The sequence below is a fragment of the Opisthocomus hoazin genome, chromosome 6, assembly GCF_030867145.1.
Source record: "Opisthocomus hoazin isolate bOpiHoa1 chromosome 6, bOpiHoa1.hap1, whole genome shotgun sequence".
In the NCBI taxonomy this organism is placed as follows: domain Eukaryota; kingdom Metazoa; phylum Chordata; class Aves; order Opisthocomiformes; family Opisthocomidae; genus Opisthocomus; species Opisthocomus hoazin.
In genome coordinates, this window is record NC_134419.1 from 10,763,752 (window position 1) to 10,772,548 (window position 8,797).

Genomic DNA, 8,797 nt, shown 5'->3' on the forward strand with positions numbered 1-8,797 from the left:
GGCTTCCTGCAGACTGATCCTTTATGGATCAGAAAACTCACTTTCTCTTTGTGTTAGAGGGCCCAGAGATTATCTTATTAACCACCTCCATGCCAGCACAGATCAAACACCAGGGTCTGCCTCTTCTGAGAACTCCTTTTACCACTTCTTTCCCCTTCCCATCGGTTCACGTTGCAGAGCTGAAGAACATTAAACACCCAAGCCTCTACCAGCAGGTTTCACACTTACGTGAGCAGACAGGCTATTTTGCATTTTATTGGCTCAGATGAAACACTGGCCTTGCTTGAACCCTAAATCAGTTTAAGCAGCTTGGTGCATCCCCATTATGACTCCTGTATCCCTTTCCAGCTTCTTTTCTCCCCTCTTTTCCCCGAAAAAGGCAACGTTTAAACTACTTCAGAGTGATGCCCTGCAGATACCACCAGCCCCAGAGCTGCTAGCTCGACTGCAGGAGTGGGTCAGCTGGAGGAAAGGCTTCTTCCCTTCCACCATCTCAGTCCTCCAGACTCCTACCTTGACTTCACAAACCTCTCCAGACCATGCTGTGGGGACAGTAAGATGCAGCAGTGACCAGTTAGGACATTCCTGTGGCCTCCAAAGGCGTCAGGTGAGGCACAGAGGTCAGGAAAGGGCTGCAGGATGGAAGGCAGAAACACAAATGAATCCTCAGACACTCCTCAGGATGCGGGATATTCCAATGTGAGGAGACAAAAGCCTTCTGCTTTCACCACTAGACCACAACTGCCTCACCGAATGATGCCAGAGGGCCACCCTGTAGCCACATCCCAGCGTGTAACAGGGGATGATAGTTTATAATCTCATTTTCTGGGCTGCCTGCCCTTCTGGTGCCCCTCATGCTCCATGTAAATCATCTGGAGTCTGATTTCTTCAGCTTGTAGTGCTGTTCTTCCCTCTTCTGCTTCTAACAGGCTCCTGGCTGGACAGGGAGCTTGCTGGTGAAGACAGTTCCACCAAAAAACCTCCAACTGAGTCTTGTTTGGACAAAAAGCTGCAGCCAGGGCCAGGCTTCTGTCCACAAGCAGTTTCAGCCGATTGGGAGCAGCTCTGGCATGCTCCCATCTCCCGCTCAATGTATTTTGCCCACCTGTCGGCACGGTTTCCTGAATCACGGTATTCCCATCCCTTTGTTTCTTCACCTGATGCACTTAAAAAAAGCACTTCAACACAGCCCTCAGTGGATTTCAATTATTTTTAGGATATTGCTCATATCTGCTCCTGTTGTGTCAACCCGGTGGCAAGTTTCACTGCCACCAACAGCCTTTTCGCAGCTAATGAAAAATAACCTGCTTTTTATCTGCAGAAAATAGCATCGCCTAGGTCTTATCGTGGCAAATTACTTAATGGCTCTCCAAACATTAAACAGTCCTTCCCTGTCTATAGGGCTGTGTAAATCTCTTTCCAGCTGCTATCCTGCTGCGTTGCTGAGCACTTCCACTTGCAAAGCAGAGTCACAGACTGCAGCCGTAGCTGTCCTGTCCCTCCAAGCAGGGAGCCAGAGGGGGCCCTCGCATTGCTGGAGGCAGAGGGGGACTTGAGCCCTCTCCCAGGTCCCTGGATTTTCTCCCCCGATACAGGTCACTTGTTCCCTGGGAAGGTGCAGGACAGCAGGATTCTGACTTAGGGAGAAAAGTCCTGTGGTCCTGCCTGAGGACACAGCAGCATCCCAGCAGGATCCCAGGAGGAGAGGCAGGTGCTGAGCCTGCAGCGCACCTCTGCTGGGAAACAGTGAAGCGCAGAAAACGCCAAGCCCCCAAATTTCCAAGCATCTGACCCCCTCTTGTTTGCAGAGGCGGGAAAGCCACCGGTCCCTTTTGCCTTACAGCCTTCCTGGCTGTGCTGGGACCGAGCACCCCACACAAGCGCCCAGGGCAGGAGCTCAGCCTGCGGCTGCCTCTCCCTCTGCCACCGTCAGCGCCACGGCAGCACGGCCAGAAAAAAGAACCTGTCAGAGGGGAATTGCTAAGTCAGGGGCTGTTTTTAAGGATTGGATCATTAATAGAGTGGTTGGGGTTTTTTTCTAGTGCAAGGAGAATAGCGAGGGATTTATAGGTTTATTTGCAATGTTATTCTCTTTCTTATTTTGGTTTTCCACAAGGGAAGAAACAAGCCCCCCTGTTCTACCCCAGCTTAGCATTAAGTACAGCAATATGGCAAATGGACAGCAGCTAGAAATGTCTTCTCAAATTCTCCAGGAGGAACTGAACTATTTCTTTTTGGGGTTTTTTTTGCAAACAACCTACTTAAGAAACCCCCTGGGGGAAATATGTAACTTGAACTCTGTATTTTTGCATTTACAGTCGGACAGCTCTCTCCTTTGCCGGTGTGAGCTGGGTCAGGCTTGGCTTGGGCTTGGGGCTTTTAGGCTCTCTTTCCAGCCAAGCCTGTGAAGGTGATGGGGGAAGGCTTACGAAGGTGATGGGGGAAGGCTTTTGAGGCTGCGTAGGTCCTGAGATCCCGCTGGGTAGGAAGCGCAGCTTGCAGCATGAGGCAGGCTCTCCAGCCACAGGAGCGGAGCTGAAGCCATTCAACGGCAGGGATGGCCGCAGGTTATGGGTGAAGCAAAGCAGAAGGCAGCTCCCCCGAGGACATGTCAGAGTGACCCGGTGTGTGCAGAGCTGCTCGCTTGCTGTGGGGCTGGAGCAAAGGCCACAGGAGAGGTTTTGCCTCCCTGCATGCCAAGAGCAGAGGTCCAGGTCCCCACGCAGCTACTGCCCACGCAGCAGCGGGCAGAGTTAAGGGGACAAGCGGGGAAGGCAGCATCCCCGCAGCACGGTCAGGGGAGCGCCTTCAGCCTGCCAAGGGGGAGGTTTTCAGCCTGAATAAGTGCAAAGCCCCCTGTTCTGCCCGGCACAGTGGGTTCCTCTGAGACTCAGCCTGTGCCTTAACGAAGGACCCTCTCCAATCCGCAAGCCGTCGGATCCCAGGCAGAAGGAAGGACTGTTTGTTTAGACCTATGTGGGTTAGGCGGCTCAGACTTTATTCTTGCACTTTGATAGGTTCCTAAATGAAAATCCAATAATATTTTAAGCAGAACGAGTTCCCATGAAAGTCATTTCTGTATCGCCCGGCTCATCCTACCTGTCGGCTGGATTCTCCATCCCCACTGGCCTAAGCCCGGTGTAACGTCACTGCTCCCAGCAGCGTTACTCCCGGGAGCCGAGTCCGGCCCTGCCGCAGAGAGCACCCGCTGCCGCCTGCCTTTAATGAACATGTAAATAGACGGGAGGCTTCAGAGCAGAGTAACCCTGCAGTCAGGAAGCTCTCCAAAGCAGCTCGGGAAAAATAATACTTTATTCCTGGCGGTGCAAATAACTGATAGGGACTGGCTAAGAAGGGTTCATGCAAATACTCCTGAATTAAGCTCCGTCTGAAGTTAGAAAGGAAAGATGATAAACACACCCGGCTTTAAAACTGCAAAATATGCTTTGCAGGCATGAAACCGGAGGAGTAACAAAACTATCTGACATGATATTAAACAGCAAAGCGTTTCTTATTCTCAGGGTTGCAGTTACCTAAAACCAGAGTCCCATTAAAGAGCCCTAACTATTATTTACATTTCTAAATCTTAAAACCATTAACAAAAGCCACTTAATTCAATTAGTTTCCCTGGGCGCTGATGTTATTACATTATTGTCACGAAGCTGAGCTTGGCTCTGGGTTTTTCTTTATTTTCTTTCTTTAAATTCATTCCTCTTTTCTCCGCGCTCTGTGCCTCCCCCCCATCTCCCCGTCTTCCTCTCCCCCGATGTCATTGTGTAGAACTAATGGGGTAAACTGAAATGGTATCTGTCCTCATTGACAGGTTTATGAGAATTTAATAAAGCGTGGCACGGATAAAATGAGATATTACAAGGCCACACAAAGCTGATTGACTTCTCCACGTCAGCATTTTTATTTGGTTATTTATTTATTTCTTTCCAACGCAGGGGTGATCTCACCAGTCCTTTCGTAGTGCCGACCCGGGAGAGATGAGAGGGGGAGGAAAAACATGGGTGGCAGGAGGGACCAATTTATCCATCGACTTGTTTGTTGTGAGCACAGGCCACAATGATTAGCAGCTTTCCGATTGCTATTTGCTTAGGGCTCCCCTGCTGCTGCCTGTGCGTGTTCGTGTCCCCCCATACCTCCACGGTGCTGGGGCGAGCTCACCAACAACAGCTTTCCCACATGTGGGGGTCCCCACCGCTTCCCCATCTGGGGTTCTGAACCAGGGACCAGCTGCCAGTTGTGCAAGACACTGAACAGACCCTCAGCACGGACAGGGCAGGAGGCACATCAGCATCACACAAGTTGCGTGTCCCTATAGGGATGACATCCCAGGTGATGCTGAAATGGCCCCCCATGCCCACCTGTGGGGCTCACCCCAGACCCAGAGCACAGGGGCGTTTGCACCGACCGACACAGAGCAATCACAACCTGCAATAGGGCCCAGGAGGTCCTCAGGAAGAAGGATGCCACCAGTCAGCCCCACCAAGGCATGGGTCTGCTCCGTGCCTCAGTTTCCCCTCCCGCCCCATGCCCACCCTGCTTGTGTAAATGTAAATCTCAAGTCACCCAGGGGCCTGCACAGACCACACCTTCCCTTTGGGAAAATCCGTGTGCGTGTTTAAGTGTGTTTGCTCCCATCCCACAGCAAACAGGGAGCGCTGGAAATCTGGGCTGCGCAGTAACTGGCTGTCTGTCTCCCTCTCCTGGCTTGTTCAGAAAGCAGGGCTCTGAAAAAATAAGAAAAATTCAGAGCTTGTGTGCTGTCTTCCCAGGTGAGCAAAACCACAGTACCAGTGGCTAGGGAGGTCTGGATTTAGCCCACTCAGACTCAGAGATGCACAAGGGCTCAGGACCCTGCTATGACTCAGGACCCCACTTAAATCTAGACCCCAAACTATAGAAGAACATTGCTTTGGGGGAAGACTGTCAGGATTAAACGTGAGGCTGCCTCTGTTAGCCTCAAAACCTGGCCTGCAGGGCTTCAAACACAAATAATATCGTTTCCCCCTCTCTGCAATATGCAGTCAGAGAGGGTGGAGGTGCCCTTGCTCCTTCGGAAGTGCCGGCAGCCTGCCGCATTCGAGGCATGGTCCTGGACCCCGTGACAAACCCTGGCAGCAGCAGAGCTACGGGTCCCCTGAGCACTGTCTGTTTGCAGGACCAAGCCCTGCTTGGGATGTCCTCCTGAGAAAAACCAGCCATGCATGGACTGACAAGCAGCAAATCTCCCATCGCTTCGTAAGAACATCTAAAACTGCCTGAATTCAAAGCATTGCTCCCCACAAAAGCTCGGGCTGTCCCGTTGCCCAAAGAGCCAGAAAAGAGCCTTCTGCTTCATTCAACCCTCCTCACAAGTTCATGGTGCATAGCACGGGGGTTTAGGGCGCAAAACCCTTCGAGCACGATGTTTTTGGCAGCTCCGTCCTGCTCTCTGGTGGCTCCCACCCGAACGGCCAAGCGCATCCAGCAACGACATCTCCTCAGAGCAGCGAGAGATGCTCTCCGTGCCTGGCCCGGGGGGCCCTCAGGGGCTGGAAGGGGTCTGTGCTCCTTTTTCTTTACTAATTCAGCTCAAGACGCAGCTGGGAAGGCTGCTGTGCAAAAGATGATGGAGATAGCCGAAGCTTTTAAGGTTTGCCACTTGAGGGAAGCATGGGTCCCTCACTGGGGGTGCCTGTGGGCTCCATAAAGCAGCTGCAACTCACCCTTCTTCTTTTAAACGCCCCTCCAAATTCTTTGCATTGTGGCAAGCACCCTCCTGCACTGCATAGATTGCTCACAACCCCTGCAACAGCCTTTCCACAGCTGTCCCAGTCTATAAATACCTTTCCCAATATTGTGTCTCCTTGCTGAAGGGCCACAAGGTGTGGAGCAAGCTGGAGACCTTTTCTTTTAGACTTCCTCACCCCATCCCCAGAGGTGTAGCCCCATGTCCCAGCCCCACCAATGCAGCAGCACAACAGGCTTGCTCAAAGCGCAGGACACAAGTAGATGTCTCTTGAGGTCACCAGCTCTGCTGTTCCCACCACCACTGTCGGTCTCCCAGGGCTGGGCAGCCACTGCTTGTGACCCCAGGAATGGTTTGATAAACTCAACACACTGTGAGGCAGCATCCTATAAAGCCTGGGCTCACCCCTTGCTAGTCTGAGGAGCGTTTAACCACCTTGTCCATGCTGGCTTCACTCTGTAAAGTTTTAAACGCAGAGATGACCCCCTGTTCTTTGCTCTGTAATGCACAATAAAGAGAAAGAAGTTGTCCCCCACCACCACCAGCTTTGCTGCCCTGGCTCTGCTCCCCCCTCCCCGAGCACTAGAGCTGCTCAGCATGTAAATATATGTAAATCTTTGGCAGTATCCACAATACCCCCCTATCTCCTGCTCTCTTTCTCTGAGCCGCTGGAGTAATTACAGTGTAGCAGTGCCAGCACAAGGCATTTCTGCTGATGAACGCACTTAATCTAAGCACAGTTTTATGTATCATTAATTCCTTTAGCATTCAAAAAAATAACTTTTTTGATGGCAGATAATGCTGTAATCACTCACAATTGCCAATACAATTATCTTCATTCAGCTGTGTAAAACTCGAGTCATTTTAGCCACTTCATTTTTTCTCTCTCTCTTTTTTTTTTTTCTTATTTTTTAGTGTTCACATGAAATGCAAATCTGTTTAGACTTAGGTTGCTGCAACACACGTATTACTAGAAAAGAATCCCCATACCCCCATTTGTGTCAGGAGGAGATTTTCAGAGCCTGATTCCAGCGCTTGCAAGGTGCACTATTTGCTTCAGGTGTCTTCAGCAATCTTGGATCTCGTGAAGCGTCCCCCTCACCCTAGGGACCCCACTGCTATGACCTCTTCAACTTTTCCTTACTCTCTACCAAGCTACCGTGCAATAGCTGCCTGGTACACAGGCAGCAAGAGATCTTCGGCAAGTGCAAGTTGCACATGCAAGTCACGGTCCTCTTCCAGGTCAACTTCTCCTCTGTTCTGCTGGTGGAGAAAATACATGAGCACTGCCTAATCTGATTCAGAGCCGAATCCACAAAGCTGGCACAAACTATGTGTTTGATCTGTTTATGGTGACTCAGACACTCCAGCCTGAAGCAGATTATGGAGCAACCAGCCCTCCCACTGGCAGAGCTCTGGAGCACAATCGAGCTCAATCCGCGTGGAGGACAAGGATCTTCTACAGGTAGAGGTGACTACAAAGTGAACAACAAAGGTGTCACCAAGTGAACAACTTGGTTGAAATATGCCGTTTTCTTGCAGGGCCAAAAACAATCACTCCCACATGACACTATCTCTTGCCTGAGCTGCTGGACAACCTCCTACAGAGTCTCTACACAGTACTTAGCTTGCACAAACTTTCTCTTCATCGGCCCCTTCACGGCCCAGGTGAGGAGCACAAGGGCTGGTGTGGATCTGCACACCAGTATGGAGACAGCAGAGAGGTTAAACTCCAACTTGGGAAGAGCTGCTTCACCTTCTTGCAGATCTTGTTACTGAATCCCACTAGTGAGTCAGGAACCTGGAAGGAGAGGAGAAATGAAGAAAGAAGCACGTGGATAAACTGTGGCTCTCCCTGCTGCAGGACGCTGTGAGTGCCAGGATCAGACTGCTTCACACCAGAAATATCTGTATGAGCGCAGAGCTATTAATCACTGAAACCCAACCACTGGCGTGAGAAGCCACAGCTCTCCAGTCGCCAGGAGACAGCGTCAGGGAAAACATTGCTGTGTGCTTGCCACGCTCAGATGAACAGAGGTTAGCTGGTCCTTCAGCCCCAGCCGGTCCAGATCATCTTGTGTGATGTGTCACATCTGGAAGAAGATGACGCCTTTCTGCCTCTCCTTTGGTAACTGCAGGGTTACAGCAACTGTGGGGTGTGGTGGTACCCACCCAGGCACAGCTCTGTAGACTCACAGAGGGGTGTGGGGAATGGGGAAGGAAGCCTTCCCGGATCCAGCTGATCCTTTTGCCTTCTCTTAGCCACAGGCTGAAGCCCTGCCAGGCAGTGGAGGAGGAGCAGGGGCAGGACCCATCTTCTTTTCCAGCATCCCAAGATTCAAGCCTCCTTTGCTGCAGCGTACGGGCAGCTCTGTGGACATAACAGCAGAAAATCTCCACTTGCTCATCTGGCAAGGACACAACAGTCTCCCAAAGGGACATTAGGGCATCCCTTGCCCCACAAGCCAGCAGTTGGACCCCCACCCTGGCCCATGGGGAGCAAGGCCAGATCCGTTTTACCTCTCTTAAGTGGTCCCAGGCACACCTTCCTGGACAGTGTGTCCCCAGACGCCGACACTGGAGCCCCCCCCCCCGTCCTCTGCCCTGTCCCATTCTCTGCTGGCAACTGGGTCACAGCAGAGACCTGCTGCATTTGCAGGTTTCCCATGCCCTGGGTTAACCTTCTGGAGCTGGCCGGCCCCAGCAGAGATCCAAGTCTTGCCACTGTCCTGCCTCATGACTCAGGCCCATTTATTCACCCCCATACACTTGCCCCGGAGAGGGGAGAAGGGGGATCTCCAGCAGCACAGATGCTCCAGGCATGAAGCTCATATTTTGTTTTCTTCCCTTTGACAAGCTGAACTGCAGAAGTTGAAAATTGTTCCCGCATGACAGATTTTAAGCAGCGTTTAAACTAGGGGGACAAGGGTTGGAGAAGTAACTTGAACTTCCACTAGAACTAGTTTTTAACTTCTGTTTCTCCAAAGTTCACCACCTTTCTTGTTCTCTCATTAAAAGACTTCAGGTGCACCTGGTTTTACAGCCTGCAGGGGAACAGTC